Below are 19,603 nucleotides of genomic sequence, written 5' to 3' on the forward strand. Positions count from 1 at the left end.
TGGTGCATCTCTGTGTTGTTCCCTTATGTACTATCCTCAGTGGCCAGGGAGAGGAGACTGGTATCACCTGCCAGTACTTCCCCTGCTCAGAGCTTTAGAGGGCAATGTCAAGTTTTAAGGCCCGTTTTGAACGTGAGAATGAACTAAGATGAGTGTGTAGAGATATACACAGAAAACAGAACAATGAGAGACCTTAACAGGACTTTGAGGCCGTAAGTTTACCCAAAACAAGATCAGTTTTAACTAAGTCATTTCTGACTGGTGTCTTCATCTCGAATCTGTACTTAACTACTTCAATAATCTAGACCCCAAAACCTTCCAAAGCATTGATTCAGTGCCTCACTCTTTACTTATTTCCCAAATCCAAACTAACATAACTATGCTACACTTAAAATTGATTACTTCTTCAAGTGTTTTAAACAAATATTCTTTTTCTCTGTGAAGAGCATTTGATGATGTATACCTTGTCTCTTCTCAGAGTTCACACCTATATCCTCAGTTCTGATGTGTTTTATGGACTTCTAACCACTCTTCTTCCTTCTCATCAGATCTCTCAAATGGATTGACGCTTCCCTGAAAGGAACAAAACAGACTCAGTGTTTCAGTTGGGGAACAGAATAGAAGGATAGGTAAAAGTTTCTTACATGGAAATCTTTCTAGTTTACTTGACGTGAGGGATTTTGTAACAATGCCATCTTGTGATCATGACTGAAATGACAATGTCTCAAAATAAGCAACATTTCATTTTTTCATATAGTTTTAGGCTCAGACAACGAGTGAATAGATAATGTATAATGTAAATGAAAAAATTTTTGTACCTAAAAGGTAGCTGAAAACAGCAAGTTCTTGCAATGATTCTTAAGACAAAATATCCTCTGAGTCACTTTAAGAAATTCTGGAAAAGAATATCAAGCTGATAGCATGGTATACTAGTTTCTGTCCAATTTCTTTGCTTGACCTAAAACTGCTTCCTCATGATTAGGTCTTCAGCAGGTAATTAGGTCTTCAACAGATAGGCCAAACAGAAGGTTCCAAATCAAAGTGCCAATAGACTCAGACTACAAAAAATAAAACAAAACAAAACCCATAAGCAACAGCATATTTACATACGTGGAATTGGCATTGTGATTTTCTTTAAAAACTATATTTCATACACAGCTTTCTGTTCAGTTTATTTTAAAATGGTATCTTTAAATTCCTAACATTAGCAAAACCAGGTCTCTGCAAAGAAATCAGTGCACTACACACAACCATCTTAAGAATTTATTGAATTTGCTAGTATACGTAACAAGAAGGGAAGATGATATGGGAATGGGATTATGAGGAATTCAACTGAAGAACTGAAAACAGCAGAGTTGATATTTCAGAACAGCTGATTCTAACAGAAGCCTAAAGGGAGCCATTTGCAGGACATATTTGCTCCACTGATCCTGCACGCAAAGACTGCCCCTTCGTGCATTGAATAGCTTTTTTATAATCCATACACTTGCACATCCATGTAAAGCATTTTCTTAAACATATCAGGATAGTTTGCAAAAACAGTACCTTAGATACATTAGGAACACTTAAGGTTAACATTTCATTTTAATCACTGCAAGGCTGTCACTTGCTCGTTGCAGTTGTGACTGGATTCTTGAACTACATTTATCACATTATTTATGATCACGTTTATTATTATGTGTAGGTAGTTCATAAATAATTAGTTTTCAGAAATAGTGTCTCCTAATGCTTTATGTGGATGGCTGTAAAAGTTGCAAAACATTCAAGTCTTTCTTCCCTCTTCTCTTGGCTAGTTATGAATGTTTACCATTTAATGCAGCCGAAAATGACATTTATAAAGCTCCATTATTCATTAAAATATGAGCTCCTTGAGCTGCAGCCACAGGAGGACATGCATATGGAAAATCCTGGACATTTAAAGGGTTTGGCCACTGCAGGAATATTTCTTCCCCAATGAAACTGTATCTCATTTGCTACCCTATGTGCGTTACGCCCCAAGTATCCCCAAAAGGGTTGCCCTACCGGTACTCGCGTGGGGAACGCACGATCAACTCAATATGAGATGCGTCCAATTTTATTGTAGCAACACACCATCTTATATAGCATATATGCTTCCAGGGATACAGGGTCCAGGGATACAAGCTCTATGCAACGCGCACGCTAACAATATCGTTGCCTGAGTTATCTCCATATATGGGATATGTTGTTAACTACAGCACTATGGATACAGAATACTATGGATATGCTGGAATATACTAGAACACACTGGAAACACCACATTCCATGTATCTAGGGATTACATCATTACATCATAAATCATTAGTAAATCAGTAGCTACGTGCTGCCGAGCAACCTGCTTCTCAACACGTTTGTCACAGGGAATCTGAACACATGTAAGGTAACCTGGAACATCTTGCAGCTGGAAAAGGCAGTGAAAATTAAATTAAAATCATAGAATCATAGAATAAATAGGTTGGAAAAGATGTCTAAGATCATCTAGTCCAACCATCCACCTATCACCAGTGTTGCTCACTAAACCATGTCCCTAAGTACCATAACTACACATTTCTTGAACACAAGAATGTATGCATGTATTTATTTTAAAAGCACCTTTACTTTCCTGAGAATATCCATGGTCTTCCTGTCAAGCCCTTCAACTTTCTGCTTGATTCCCATTGATCTCCTCTCAACCCTGATGGTCAAGAAGGATTCGTTTAGAAGATATACAGCAAGTTATCACAGGGTACTCATGCAGTTGTGCTACCTGGCCTTGGCAACTTTCAGCAAATATGAGCCTGAAAGGAAAAAATTTTTGTACCTAAAAGGTAGCTGAAAACAGCAAGTTCTTGCAATGATTCTTAAGACAAAATATCCTCTGAGTCACTTTGTTTAAGAAATTCTGGAAAAGAAGATTTTAATTCAAATTTATATTTCAAGGATCTTAATGAAGCTAAAAACTTCAAAAGTCCAAACAGACACTGAAGCCCTGATGATTATAATGGATTGACTGATAAGGATAACTACCAAGTACAGACAGGAATAACACTCCAGCACATGTGCCAATGTTCAGGTTAAATAGTTTTCATTTGTATTTAAATATTTTGCTGAAATGCCCTAGAAGTTGAACTGGAAGAGTATACAAAACTGTAGCTCAAAGCAAAACTAGTAACATTTCTAAAGGTCTAATAGGCATTCCTTTTTAATAACTTAATCTTAGCTAGGCCTCTAGATGGTAGTCTAATATCACGCATAATAACAGGAAAAGTTTGTAATGGAGTATGAATATTTTCCCTTTTATCGCTCACCAACAGCCAGCTCATGCCAAAAAGTAGTCATAAAATGCATGTGTTATCAGTCACCATAAAACTGGCTGGTTGTTCCAGTTTGGTCTTTACTGGAAAACTGTCTGGTTTCCACCATCTGAGTTTGCCATAATAATTGGTCATGAAAACCAGTTATACTTTAACACAGATCAGTGTTAAAACACTCTGCTACAATAAAACAGAAAAACTCCACCTTTTTTCAATGTTCCTATAGAGTAGAAGATTAAACTTTTCATTTTAGTCTATCACCCATTTAAACACTACTTTTGTGTTAGCAGTCTCACCCCACCATCACAAGCAGCCTAGTTGGAAAATGAATTCTGAGATGATTTATCATGAAGTCTTTTCAGTACACAATTTAGTAGACTAAAATACATTTAAACCGCTTTCCTTTCCTGACCTTGCTGATTAGGGTATTTACCAACAAAGTTAATCAAATCATAATAAATTTAAGCATAAGTTGTGCCAAGAAATACATGTGCGTTTTCTGTATTAAATGATAGCTTATGATGACAGAGCTGATTGCATTGAAGTAATGTAGTAAACGCTTTGATGTATAAAAAACTTTACTTCCAATGAACAGAGTTGCTGAGTTGGAAACTAAATTTTTAGAAGTAGTTCTACAAAGATTGAAGTGTATGTTCCTAGTCATTAAGTATACCACAGTAGATGGACTCGATCTTTATCAAGACACTACATAGTACAATGTACCTAAAGTAATGAGATATTTTTCATATCTTTGATCACCTTGAAAACTGGATTTTGAAACGAAGGGTAAGATACCCTTTTCTTGAAGCCATGGTATGTGCAGTGGAAGTACATTTCTAGCATGCTGTCTGCATTGTGGAGTCCTCTTGACTGGACTGGAATTCATAACACAGAAATTGTGTGGGAATTTATGAAAAAATATTATAACATATTTGATGAATATAACTGAACTAGGAAAACAATAACATTTGTAAAAATGTAAATTTTATATACCAAATGGGTGGTAAGCCATTACTTTTTGGATTATTTGCTTTCTTCTTCAGTTATACCCTCTCCTGTTCTCTTTCTGATTTTTCTAGAGCAAAAAAACACAGCTGAAAAAATATAGTTGAAATATTTTTTAAAAAGCAGGTATAGAAAGAAGTATTTAGAAGTGCACAAAATTTTTAACTGAGTTCTAGTGTTATTCCATTTGCTACCATATATTTGAGCACCTGTACTATGTTTACTTGGATTCAGAATCAGATTTTGAACTTCAGAATATCAATGCAACTTTATTGTATATAATAAAACATAGTTTTGAACAATCACAGTTATTTTTTTTTAATAAAGAGAGAGGTAGTATACACATGGTAGTAAAAGGATGCTACCTTCAGTGGAAAAAGCAACATAAAGTAAAATTCATTCTTACTGCATATAGACTTGGCCAGCGGTCAGAATAGTACTTTATTGTATATTTTCCTCATGATCAGAAATTTTCATGAGGAAAAAAAAGGAACCACTCTCAACTAGCTTGAAATGATCAAGTCATCTAAAAGGGGAAGCACAAACAGAAAGCTTTGCGTTTCTCTTTGAAGGACATCATACTGTGCTAGTAGGAAAGCAGACAGAAAAGATAGAGGTCCTCTGCAACCTACTCTAGGGAACCTGCTTTAGCAGAGGGGTTGCACTAGATGATCTTTAGATCTTCCAATGCCGACAAATCTGTGATACGAAACACTGGTGTGTGCTGAGATGTACGAGAAGCAGGTCCCTGCAAGATAGAGACCAAGATCCTTGGTAAACTTAAGACAACATTTTAATAAAAACATGTTTATCCTTTATGGTCACGATTGATGTAAACTTTATGCAAGTAATATTAATAAAGTATTCTATGAGTTATAAATGGCAAAACATATAATTGATCGAAGGTTTTTGACTCAACTAATTTTTGAGGAAAGAAATATATGTCTTATACAAGATGATTATATACTTTGCCTACGCATGCAGGAGAGTCCCTCTATCTGTCTGTTTTGGTACTATCTCCATGGTCTCCTAGGGAAGACTTTTTTCTCCTTCAAAACAAGTTGAGCAGTGAAATGAACCAATGTTAATCCTCTCATTGCAGAAGAGTGCCTCAGTTACCACAAGGATTCACATGCAATGGTATTTTTTCCTCCTTTTTTTCTTCTAGCGTGGCACTGTGGGGGAAATAAAATAAATTTCAAAGGAATTTAAAATGTTTTGGTTGTTCATCGGTGCAGTTGCAAATATATTTTGAACCAGCTAAGGTTTCCAAGAAACTGTCAACACTAGTAAAAATAACTGTGGCATTCTGACATTCATGACATTCTGCTATGCTAAATTTCCTCTACAGCCAGTCTGAAAGAATGCAGGTTTGGGCCTTCTGTTTCTTCTTGCTTTGCTTCTGAAACGCAGGAGCTAATCATATTGCTACATGAAAACTAACTTCTTATGCACAACTATGTGAAGAGCAAAACTTAAAATACTGCTTGTACTCTCCTTCATTATAGAAGTTGCCATACTCACTTTATTTCCATACAAAAATGGTGACATTCTAAGTTATTCATTCACTCTTTTGTAAATAGTATTAAATGGATCACCTGACAGGCAATTCAGATTATTGCTTACAAGTGCCATCAAGTTATGGAGGTATTGAAGTGCTGCAGGAATGAAATAGCTATCACCTCACTGCTCATGATGTGTCCAAAAAGCTTGGGTATTTTAATAGATTGTAATAGATTTTGTCACTGTAAGTCACTTTCACAACTCACTGTGCAACAAATTATGTAACTACTTTTCTACTCTTTTCTACCACTCTTTTCTCAAATACCAAAGGCATTAATTAAATTGTAATTGCACGCACTTCCTTGAAATTCATAATACTTTCTCTTCTATCCTCTTGTAGGCAGAAGTGAATGGTGAAGAAATACTCTTTCAAAGTAAACTTCAGGAAGGAGGGTGAGAGTAGTTTGATAAACTCCTGCAATAGTTCAGGAAAAAAAGTCACACAAGCATTATTTAAGCATTAAGGTGGTGCCTATGTGTCTGAGATTTTAAGTAGGACATGGACCTAGTAAAACTATTATTTGAGTCAACTATCATTTTATTTTCCTCACGCTTCTGCTTAGAGCTTTCTTTTCCTTTTTCCTACTTCAATTTATCTTTACGTGTAAGAATATTCATTTGAAACTGAAATCCTATCCTTTGTTAAGAAATATGGAGGATACAGCCTACTCCAGAAACAATGGTCCTAGCATTTTTTTGGTTCGATATGGAAAGAGGAAACCAAGAAGTTCTCTTTTGTGCACATGTAATAAAATGTGCAAGCCCATCTATAACATAATACATGAACTTCATTTTCTACCTGTCTAACTACATTGCAACCTAATACTCTTTACATTAGCTATTACTTCTACAAATTCTCATTTTCTCTGTTAAATGATGCATAAAAGCTAGAATCGCTACAGCTTAACAGAATAAGCCTCTTATCAGTGCTATATATCAAAGACATCCCTCTCTGAACATCTAAGGACAGAAGGATCACAGGTTCTAAAACAAGTACAACGCGCATTTGGAAGTTTTGCCCCAGCTGTTTACTTTTCCCTCTCTGTGGAGACAACGGTTGGTGTTATGCTGTTATTTGTTTTTAGAGGAAGCCAGCATGGGTTTACCGCTACAAAATGGTATCAAGGATTTATGTGTTTCTAAGAAACACTGTAGTCACCTCCATTAGGGAAGTTATGCAATCGAAAAGAGACAAGGTCAATCATATTTGAAATATTGTGGCAGGAGAGACAAGAAAAAGAGAACTCAAATTCATAACTACCTTGACGTGGACTGACGGCCTCTACATCTCTTCTCGTCTTCTGGCAAAGGTAATACATGGATGTAAAGGAGACAGTGTGACTCAAGCTCTGGAACACAAAAGGCAAACAGGTAGCTGGATGTAAGAGTATATGAAAGATTGCCTCTTTGCTAACTGAAAATCAACTAGAAAGTATTCCTAACATTCTGAAGAGCTTTAAGAACAAAGTAGCCAAACTTTTGCCAGCAGTGACAACCTGCTTCAGACCATGGAATTACACTGATGATCACTGAAGGTCTCTTTCTGCCCTATTTTCCTGTTATTCTCGGAGTGTACACATTTACAAAAGGTTAGGTTCTTCAGAATCTCTTAAAACAAACCATAACCTTATGACAAGTAACAGCACTTGTTACACTTTTTTTTTTTTGTAAAGAAAAAAATGTATTTTTTTTTTGCTCTAGTTAATTTATTATTTTCAACTCAAAAAGTCACAGTTCCCACTAATTTCTGAGATCTTTCTAAAGGTATATGAATTTATTCCACAGATTGTGATAATTTACTTACGCTTTACTCCCACGTTATAGGGCATATTCCTTACTTCGTTGAAGTCTCTCCATCCATTAAATAACTTATACTCCACGACAGTTCATTCATATTTCTTCAATCTAATTTTTCAGGCCTTTCTATGATATTGTGCTTAAAAATGAGATGGGTTTCTGGATTTCATCATAGTTCAGCAATTTCAAGCAAAATGAAAGGAAGAGTCGATTATTTCAGTGGAACATGAAGTGTGGGATCTGTTCAAAATTATTCGCATTTTTTAAAAGACTGGACAAATGTGAAAAAGCTCCTGCTGTTGCAGCAGGATGTAGTCATGTAACACTGGAGGACAGTGTTGATGAGTATTCAGCTCACAGGTGAATCAGCGTGAGGAAGAACGGGACACAGATGAAAAGGTGCTGACAGATGGCAGATACGCTGACTTCTTTCACACAGATTGAAGGGGCTGCACTGATGCATGGGAGGTCCAGAACTGAAAATTAATTCATTTCTTTCTTCGTCAGGCCATGAAGGTTTTACTGTAGGAGCTGTTTATTTAAGGTGGACTTCCAAATGACACGCAATCTATTTAAGTAATCATGATTATTAAAGGTGAAAAGATCATTATGCTTGTTATGAAAATAAAGCATTTGCATGCCACGCAAACAAATGTTTGCTGAAAAGTCAAGAACATCTCAAATATTTAATTACACCTTCAAATTCTGTTTCAACATTCTCTATATCTTATGTCAAAAGCCTCATTCTGAGGAGCCTTACCTAAATATGTTGTGACAATGCAATTTATTTCTTGTTTTTGGAAATTCTAATCATAGTTTGTAGCCAACAAAAATATTCTGCTTCTTTTTGTTCACCGGCTGTTTGTAAATAAATTTCTCTTAGCTGAAATATTTGGCAAAGATGCTTATCAAGTATTTTCAACCAGTAATTCCTTTCTGTATAGTTTTTGTAGCTACTCGAATTCATATGGTTAAAACTCAGACAGTCCAGATGTGCCATCCAATTTGCACAGTTATGTCTCACTTATAGTCAGGTTTCTGGAGCAATATGATGATATTCAATTAAAAATCTGCTTTCGGTGTGCTGCATTATGTGAATAAATTCACTGGCTACAGTGTTAACAGAGTACGTATGCAAAGGAACATTGAGACTAAATCAATTTATTTAATCTGTTTAGAAGACTACCCTCAGGATTTTGCTGTTATTCCCTTAGAATCACAAAGGAGTTACACAAATATATAATTAGGTCTGCTTTAGCACTCTTACTCTTGATTATTAAGATATCATCTCTAAGTTTTAAATCATAGCTACTTGAAGTTTCACACCAATGCAGACATTAACTTAAAAAGCTCTGTACCAAACACTCTCATATCACGTAAAATGCACTTAGCAGCCTTACATTAGTCAGCACTGAAAACTGTAACCCTGTGTACGTGAAAACTTGAGAAGCAAAAAATAGTTTCAGTTTCAGTTACTATCCTAGTGGAATTTGGAAGCATTCAGGAAAAGGAATACAAAATTCATGTGTGTATATACATATATACAAGGACCACTCTGAAAGTTATGCCTCCTATTTTATTTTGTTGGCCCATGATGTCAGAGGCAGATGTTGGTGGCATAGCAGTAGAGGCTGAACCTTCCCACCAGTATCTCCATTACATTTTGTTGTCGTGTGACTGATGGTAGCAGAAGAGCAGTCTGACAAAATGGCGTCTGACACAGAAGTGCATATGAAGCAAAGGTGGGTCAATGAATTCCTCCACAGGGAAAAAATGGCACCCACTGACACTTACTGAACATTTCCAGAGGCCAAACAGTGGATGTGAGCACAGTGAGTGGTGCATCTCAGCAGTGATGACAATGACAGTGGGTCACCTCCACCGGTGCAGATTGTTATGAGCACAGCAGGCAGGCTCTTGTTCATTGCTGGCAAAAATACATAGCTACTGGCAGTGACAGTGTTGAAAAATAGCATTTTGTAGCTGAGAATTTTCTCTATCAAATAGTGTTATTGTGCTATTTGTATCTATTGTCATTTCCAGGGAAATAAATAGGAGACATTACTTTCAGAGCAACCTACGGACATTTACATAATGAAATATATGAATAAAGCATTAATCATTTCAATCTTATGCATTTGATATATTCATATTAAATATTTTAAATATAAATATGTTGTGCAGGAATCATAGATTACTTTCACTATCCCTGTTTACTCATTAATGTTACAATTTTTTAAAATCTAATGTGTAGATGGAAGAAAGACTGGGTAGAAAAATTGTAGGTAGAATGAACTGTATGTAGAAGTATGCAGTAATATAGAGAAAGAGAAATGTTACATCAGTGCCCCCTTGTTATGCTTTGCTAGGCACCTGACAGTTCTGAGAGCAATTAAAATGTTTCTATTAATTTCCAAAGTGCTGTTTCAAGCCCATGGGGACCTGCTTCATTTTGTCAATAGAAACAGCCCACAATGGGAACAAGAACTTCTGCCCTTTTCTTGTGATAGATATTCCTGAGTGTCTGTTAGAATAACAAAGGACTGATTCTTGCATCACATGTATCAGTTACAAATATGCCAAGGTGCATGGGAGACCATTCTCCTCTTAGGCTGACCAGCTTTCCTTGCAGGAGAGCGGAGAGCAGCTGGGAGAGGGGCCCAGGGGATGTGCACGATCTGCCTAGGGACACTTCTATGCTTGTTCCTCCTCTCCAGCAATGATACTGCATTCTTCATCAAACCGTTCACCCTTCAATGAAGCCCTCCTACTTCATATCTTAGGTAACAGCAGTACGTGGAACATCAGTACACTAAGATCTTACAAGCAATTTTTTTTTCCATTCTCACTTCAAACAGAACACTCCCTGACTCCTAACTTGGGCAGTCAGACAGAACACAGCAAGGAAAAGCACTAGCAGCAGATGATACCTGCATAATGCTCCTACAGCAACTACACAGTTTTCACCAAAACCCACTCAAAATCCCCACAAGCAATTCCTTAAATCAAGAATAGCTTCTGATGCTGTTAGCACTGATCTGAGGATGCATTTATGAGGGGCAGTTGCACATGTATATTACTGTGTCCCGTAGTATAAACAAAAATGCAACAACCAAAAAGAAAGGAAAAAGACAGTGTGAGTCTTACTCCACCAGCAATCACTTCCTCTAAGAACTGCTGTACACTAAGATCTTATGGCAATGTTCAGGTGCAAGGCCATGAGACTAACACTGCAAGATTTCTAGAAGAATGTGCTACTTTTAGAAGGAAGAAAAATTTGAAATTATAAGGCTTATCTAGATTCCTTCTGAATGACAGGCAAATAATTGAGAACAGGAGCCAGATGTCCTGCAGCCAAGGGAGAATACAGGACCCCACAGATCTCAAGCAGCTGCCTTTCTGGGCAGACTCATGCTGATATTGCTTTGACAAAGAAATCATCAGAGCCATTTCAAAAGACTTTTGACAAGGGCTGACCCTGAGAGAGCCAATCTTTTTAGTGCAATTTAGGGAATCAAATCAAGAATCCTTAAACTTGATGATATGAATAAACTAATTGCACTCAAGAAAATGTCCAGATTCCTGATATATCCAACACATTAAGCACGTTCTTTTTTTTTTTTTTTTTCTCCTTTCTCTTCCTACAAAGTAACTTTCTGAAAGTTAGATTGTTTTCCAATTTGAGAAGCTCTGAAACAGGGAGCAGAAACAACAGCGTTGGATTTATGCGATTAACTGCACAACACAAAACCAACACTTTATCCAACAGTGTCCAAATGTCACTCATAAATTGCAGAGGATCTGTAAACCCAAAATTTACTGATCTAAAGGGCTGAATGATCACATATTGAAATACTTCTACCATATTTAAAAGATCAATTCTTCTGTTACAAAAAATATTTCTAAACCTTGTTATTGTATTGAAAATAGTGAATAATTTCCCCTGCTGTTCACACCTACTAATGTAAGGAAGTAGTTATACAACAAAGCTCCTTTCAAAAGGAAAGTAACTCTTTACAGGACTTGCTTCCTACGAAGGTGAACCTGTCTAATCAACTAATGGGTACAGTGTGACAGAGCTGCAACAAGTAAAAGACCTAGCATTTACTGGTAAGCAAGGAAAACTACTTAAACATATCAGTATGCCCTCTGTGTTTAAACATCAAAATATCCTATTTCATTAGGGGAAAGTGCAGAATGATGTGTGTGCAGTCAGTCTGATACATTCTAAGAGAAAAAGCTAAAGAAAATTTGAAGTTAAAATATTCAGCGACATCATGCAGTGGAATGAAGCAAAAGAGGAGGCAAGAATTAAAGCTGGAGGAGCTAACGAAGCATGTAGTAGACAGAACTGTATGAAGATGTTTCTCCAAGGAAAATGTTGCATTTTATCACGCTTAGGCTTCTTCCTGTGCCTTTCCACCACGTGGCAAGTGTAACACAGCTATATTCAGTATACATCAACCGTACAGGCACACATACTGGGAGAGTTAAATGTTTCTAAATTGACTTTTCTTTCCCTCTTGTGAATATGTACACTCCCCACGTCACCCTTGAAGCAGTGGTATTTCAGCAACAATAAATATTCTGGTGTACAGAACCTGTCTGAAGAAGATGGATTCGTTTCTTTTTTTTACTTTAGGTATAACTGCACCATCCTTATCAGCACGAAAGAAAAATCCTTACTTTCCTCAGTATCTCCTTACAATGACACTGTAGCAGAGCTACTGTAGATGGATATTAAGCTCCATTCTTAATCACCAATACTGACTGCTCGTAGACCATTTCCTTATATGCGTAACTCATTAACTAAAATGGATTTTACACTGATGACATTGAGATCAGAATCTCACTTCCTAGAATGAAAATTCAGTGATGAAAGCCATAAAATGTAATTTAAGTACCACTAAATTGCAACCACGGATTTGTTGAATTAGCAAGGTGTGAAGAAAATGGGAAGGTTTCCTGGAACACATTTAGCATCCTTTCACCGGTAGCAGATACTGAATGTATTTTTCCTCTGTTTCATGTGATAATAGTAACTACACACCTGTATCCACTTCTCACTTGTTTTTTGCAAGTAGAAAATTTGAGCTAATTATTACAATATAGAAAAAAAAATAAAGGAAAAGATAATATCAGTTCACATATAAGTTTTAGAAAAAAGGATAAATCAGTGTCTCATTTTCTCTCCACTGACAAAGGAAGTCACAAGAATAAGTCCAAGTGTAAACAAACATACCTGAGATTTCAGACATTTTTTGAGGTGGACCCCAGTCTTTTCCAGCCCTGATTCACATTCCTTTCTTTCTCTCATTATGTTCAACATTCTTTTATACTGCAATGATGTAAATAATGCTATTAGATATACTTATTACTTCTACTTTAACAGAAAGTCACAATGATAAGCAGTTTATTCCTAACTGATAAATGGTCTGAAGTGATGAAATGTATTTTTTGTCTTTTATTTAATATCAAAGTCCACTTTCTTTAACTGCATATAACACAAGAGATACCCAAAACTAAACGGAGAAGAATGTCCACGGAAGTGTTCCTTTCTAGTACTAGTTAGAGTGCTGTGTATAGAAAGTGGGTTTAATTTTAATGGAGAAAGAATAAATTGTGAGGTTTGGGTGTTTGTTTGAGTTTGGTTTTGATCAGGAAGTCATCTTAATATAAGAAATTTGGGTGATGGATGAATCTGTACATGTATATTGCATTTAATAATAAACTTAGAAGATCATATAAACTCTTTGGAATTTGAGTAGCAAATCAGTCAGTCTGAATTGTACTGCAATTCCCAAGGCTTTTTCAAATCAAATTATGACAATCATTTGATGAAGCCTCTCTCATTTTGTGAGAATCTGCAATGAATTTCACAAGGAAGATCTATTTGCCCACTCACCAGAAGCCTGCATTCTGACTGCACTCCCGATGGTCTACCAAGCCCAGCCCTGCACTTTCCTCTCTGCCTGAATCTGTCAGATGGATGTCATGCATGCCCTGCAATCCACTATTTTCACCTCTCTGTTTTTCAATTTATTTCTCCATCCCCCCCATTGGCTACGTTTTTGTATTCTTTACTACCCTCCCTTTTCTTCTCTCTACCTCCTAATTTGTAACCAGATTCTGCCTTTGTTAAAGGCCACTAGAAACTTTCCTGTTTTCAGACAGATTATGAAACTGTTTTCCAAAATGTCAAGACCGTGAACTTGTCTATCCTCTTGCCCGATATCAAACACATCTAAGAGAAGGTCCATACCTGCTCCCACAATAGGGCTGCTGGATTTCACCTGGAATTCCCATAGAAAAATATGAAAATATGAAACTGAAAGTTTGAGGGAGATGTAAATCTTTCCTGTCCTTTACTTCCCTTTAGCTAAGCCAAGGGCTCTGCTTGGCTCCTAACTGGTGCCTTTTACCATCCTGCCATGCCCGAACTGTGCAGTCAGTGCTTGTACCTAGAAACTAAACATAAGGAGTCTGGATGTAACAACTGCTGTTCCTTTTCCAAAGGGACTTACTGCAGTGGCTAAGCAGAGATTTTAAAAATTAAAAGGAAGAATACATTTGCCCCCTGCTGTTTGTGTCTGACTTCAGTAGGCATTTCTTAGGGGTTAGATGACTCAGGGTAAAGGAAAAGTTAACTGAACCAAAGTTGGAAAAAATAGTTACATCTGAGTGGATGGTTATTTCTCAACTTTGCTTACAAACAAACAAACAAACAAACAAACAGGTAGGTTTGGTCTTAAGTGACTAATATCTCACTGGTAAGCACAGTCTGTTATAACTTGATGCCTGTGCATAGTGATTAGGAAACACCAGCATTTTCATTCACTTCACAGGAACATAAATTGCTATTTCAGATGAGGGTCAATGGGCAATCAAGCCTGATTGGGCAGCAGGGTGAGAAAGTAGCAAGAAAAATATATGACAGCAGGAAGCGAGTGGAGGCAGCTTGCCTTAGCCACTGACATTACTTACTTTTGTGCCTTCTTATGTTACCTAACATACTACCTTCTTTTCTGCCATCTCACTCCTATCACAGCTTTCCTTCTTTACCCCACAAATAACCTGTCTCAAGCATGGGAAGGAAAAGAGCTGGAAAAGAGTTGGTTTTCTTGCAGGAGCATATCATACAAATATACATACACCCATACAAATATGGGTGATTCAGTTCTTGTTATTTTTGTTATCCTTTGAAGAAGATTGAGTTAAAAGAACTGTGGTTAAATTACTACAAAAAGTTTATGTTAACACAGACCTACCTGTATGTTTGTTTCTGGCCATTTGTGTGCCATCCACCTGCAAGTAACGCAAAAAGAAAGAACAGGAGGAGCTCAGGACGTAAAAAAGGACAGGAGCACAAAAAACATTCATAATTCTAAATACTATGAGGGACACTAAGAAATGAGTAGGGCTACAGCTGGCACAGCTTTGGTTAGAATATGGAAAAAGGAGAGGTGCAGAGCTTCCTTCATTGCTGAAGCCTGGTGTGAGAGCTAGTAGCGTCAGATCTACTTTTCTCTGAACTCTGTTGCCAAAATTGAGTTCCCCGAGTACGTGCCACCACAGGTTAGTATTATCAGAGAATAGCTTGATGTTGGAAGGGAACTTAAAGACCACCTACTTCCAACCCCCTGCTGTGTCTGGCTGACCCCACCAAATCAGGCTGCCCAGGACACCATCCAACCATGTCTTGGGAGCCTCCAGGTATGGGGCAGCCACAGCTCTCTGGGCAGCCTGTTCCAGTGCCTCACAACCCTCCAAGAATTTCCTCGTAACATCTAAGCTAAATCTCCCTTCTTTTATTCTTATATCATTCCCCCTTGTCACTATCTGCTTGTGTTAAGGTTGCTCAAGAAAAAGGAAAATGGAAGAATCAAATTTATTCTTGGTTCTGACAAGAAAGACCTTTCTGTTGTCCCTGCACATGACACAATCCATCTAAATAAAGCGTGATATGTCTTAGCTTTTATTTCTAAGTTTACTAACATCCATGTCTATCCAGAAAAACAATTGCTAATACCTGTAAACAATACAAAACACTGCATTATTCATTGTGATAACATTTATAACTCTGAACCACGCTGATGGAATTGCCAGAGTAAACAGATTTTATCCTTCTTCCACATTCATATAGGCCTCATTTCCTTAGATGCTGACATTTTATAAATGTCATAGTTTATGAGAAAATAATAAAAATCCAGATAACATGGCACAACACTATGACCTTTAGCTGAAGGATTGATATAAGTTCTTAAGTAAGCTCGGTAAAGAAATTCAGGGGTGAAAATTCAGGTTCCAGTAAGTAATTGTGGACTTCAAAGGTCACAGATTTAGCATCAGTTCTGTCTGAGTCAGAGCTAGAAACGCTTTTGTTTTTTTAAATTTGTTGCTTGTGATTTGATTTTGCAAATGATCTGCTATCCTCCATGTTGTACACAGTTTAAATAGAAAACGTTCATATTTTCACTATTGTTTGGAATTGAATTTGTTTGCAGTGAACAGACTAAAACAAATGAAATCCCCACTATTAAAGTTACTACTTTGGGTATAGATTTTGCAGTTATGTTTCCATGACAGTATTTCTGGCAGATACTCTCAACAGATCTGTATATCCATTTAATGAGCCATTAATCCATTCATAAAATATAGTTAGAAAAACATATATTGATTTGTTTGCAGTTAAAAATATATGTATCCCAACAGTTCTGAAGATGCACTTAAGTGCTTTTGTACCTTGGTTAGGTGTCCTGCAACTAGAGAAAGAGTTCTCCACTACAAGGAATATCTATTGCTCTATACTTAAGAATGCACCAGTACTTAAGCTGGGGGGTCTACAAAGGCCATCCCTCCTCACCTCCAAAAAAGGGAGGAAGATGATTACATTTTGCCAACCGTATTATTTTCAGATTCCATCTTTACTGTCATTGCTCCAGTTTAACATACCTACTAGTGGGCTATGTGCGTATATCCCAGAAAAGTTACTTAAATGTTTGTTCTTTAGACTTCAAGAATCAAGTGGAATATATCAATTCAGTTTATATTCCCTATGAAAATTCAACTGGTCTCTGGAAAGCCCAGAGGAGATACTCAATGAAATAGATAATAAATGAGACACACTTGTTAGAACAACATAAAATTTCACAAAGATTAGTGACGTTGAAAAATCTATATGGCAGGTTACTGTCACGGGAGAGTTTTATTTGCTTGTTCAAATGGTATTAAAGACACAAATTCCATTTTAACACTCCTGAGAAAACATACTTGTATCTTTGTGATAGAAGAATATTATAGAAGGAGGAGTTCAAAACGTACTCACAAACTATCTTTGATAATCCCTTCAGCGTGAGCTCATGAGATAATTGTGTATTCTTAGACAACATTAAACTTCAGTATATGTAAAAAAATTGGGATGTTGTCTTTCCTGTGCACACAGCACCCTTGCACACCAACCAAGACTACTAATAGATTCATCACCCACTCTCAGAAAAAAAAGTGGCAATACTGAATATAGTACAAAGTAGTAATTCACATTTGCCTTACATTTTGAGGTTTAACTAAGTCCACTCAGCTCCTCAAATATCTTGATTGAAATTGCTTCAATTTCATAAATCCCTATAATTGACAAATACTGAAGAGAAATTATATGAACAAAATGAGAAGCATGCACTTTGTTGCACAGTCTGCCATCTGTTAAATTACTGTCATGCATGGACCACGTAAAAAACATGAACACCTGCTAGCATTATATGAATGGTGATGCTCCTGACATCTAAGTCTCTCGACTTAGAATACTGATAAAATAGAAATTTGTAATAGAAAAGGAAGTGTATGTGTAGTTTGGCACTCTAATAAGCGACAAATGTAAAGTTTACTTGGCAGTGTGAGCAATATAAATGGCACAGGAGCAAGCTGTCCCCATGTGCTGTAAGATGAGCCAAGGGGAAGAAGACCAGTGTGGCTGAACAGGGAGATTTTGCTGAGATTTCAGGAGAAAAAGAGTTTACCTCCTGTGGAAGAAGGGACAGGCAGCTAAAGGAAAATATAAGAAACTGCTAGGATATGCAACAAGAAAATCAGAAAGGCTGAAGACCAGTATGAGCTCAACCTGGCCACTGTAGTAGAGGACAACAAATAACTTTTTTTTTACAAATATGTTAACAGTAAGAGGAGGACCAAGAAGAATCCTCACCCTTTACTGGATGCAGCAGGGAACATGACTGCTGAGGATAAGGAAAAGGCTGAAGTTCTCAATGACGTCTTTACATCTGTCTTTATTAGTCAGAAAAGTTATCCTCAAGGCACTCTGCCTCCTGACCGGGAAATCTGGGGTAGGAAGAAGAATAAACCTCCCATGACTTGGGTAGAAACAGTTAGACACCTGCTACTCCACCTGGACTGTCACAAGTCCATGGGGCCAGATGGGATCCACCTAAGGATGCTGAAGGAGCTGGTGTATGTGATTGCCAAGCTGCTTTCCACCATCTATCAGCGGTCCTGGTCAGCAGGAGAGGTCTCAGATGACTGGAGACTTGCTAACGTAATGCCCACCTATAGCAAGGGTTGTAAGGGGGATCTGGGGAACTATAGGCCCCACCTCAGTATCAAGGAAAGTTATGGAGCACGTCATCTTGACTGTGATCATGTAGCAAGTACATGACAACCGGGGGATGGCTACCTGAAAGGCGGGACCTGACTGACCAACCTCATCTCCTTCTATGACCAGGTGACCCAGATGAGAGAAAGACTGCCAACATAGTCTGCCTAGACTTCAGCAAAGCCTTTGATGCTGTCTCCCACAGTATTCTCCTGGAGAAGCTGGCAGCACATGGCTTGGACTGGTACACACTTTGCTGGGTAAGAAACTGGCTGTGAATGGAGTTAAATCCAGCTGGTGACCAGTCACTAGTGGTGTTCCCCAGGGTTCGTACTTGGGCCCCTCCTGTTTAACATACTTATTGATGATTTAGATGGAGGGATTGAGTGCACCCTCAGTAAGTTCACATGTGACACCAAGCTGAGAGAGAGTGTCAATCTGCCTGAGGGTAGGAAGGCCCTACAGAGGCATCTGGACAGGCCAGATCTTTGGGTGGAGGCCAGTGGGATGAAGCTCAACAAGACCAAGTGCCGGGTCCTGCACTTTGGTCACAACAACCCCAGGCAACGCTACAGCTTAGGGCAGAGTGGCTAGCAAAGCTGTGCAGTGGAAAAGAATCAGGGGTTGCTGGCTGACATCTGGCTGAGCATGAGCCAGCAATGTGCTCAGGAGGCCAACAAAGCCAATGGCATCCTGGCTTGTATCAGAAACAGTGCAGCCACCAGGAGCAGGGAAGTGATCGCCCCTCTGTACTCAGCCCTGGTAAGGTTGCACTTTGAGTACTGTGTTCAGTTTTGGGCCCCTCACTACAAGAAAGACATCAAGGCCCTGGAGCATGACCAGAGAAGGACAACAAGCAGGTGAAGGGTCTGGAACACAACTCTTATACGGAGCAGCTGAGTGAACTGGGATTCTTTAGTCTGGAGAAGAGGAGACTCAAAGGAGACCTCATTTCTCTCCACAGCTCCTCAAAAGGAGGTAGCGGTGAGGAGGGGGTCGACGTCTTCTCCCAAGTAACTAGTGATAGGACTAGAGGGAATGGCCTCAAGTTGTTCCAAAGGAGGTTCAAGTTGGATATTAGGAAGAATTTATTCTCTGAAAGAGTGGTTAGGCATTGAAACAGGTTGCCCAGGGAAGTCTTTGAGTTGCCTTCTCTAGAGGTGTTTAAGGAAAGGGTAGATGAAGTACTCAGGGATATGGTTTAGTGAGCAATGTTGGTGATAGAAGGACAGTTAGACTGGATGATCTTAGAGAACTCTTCCAACTGTAATCATTGTAGGATTCTATAATAATCTCAAAGTAGCACTGCGTTTAGGCAAAACCT

General features: G+C 37.9%; 1 long non-coding RNA gene across 1 annotated transcript; it reads right to left on the bottom strand.

Annotated features, from left to right (window-relative positions):
- Nucleotides 4,531–18,524, bottom strand: LOC110402961. Its single transcript, XR_002441419.1, has 5 exons — nt 14,945–18,524; nt 12,919–13,014; nt 7,684–8,244; nt 7,141–7,228; nt 4,531–5,491 (listed from the first exon to the last, which is right to left on the bottom strand). It is a non-coding gene; the product is annotated as an uncharacterized LOC110402961 (long non-coding RNA).

The sequence above is a fragment of the Numida meleagris genome, chromosome 7, assembly GCF_002078875.1.
Source record: "Numida meleagris isolate 19003 breed g44 Domestic line chromosome 7, NumMel1.0, whole genome shotgun sequence".
In the NCBI taxonomy this organism is placed as follows: Eukaryota; Metazoa; Chordata; class Aves; order Galliformes; family Numididae; genus Numida; species Numida meleagris.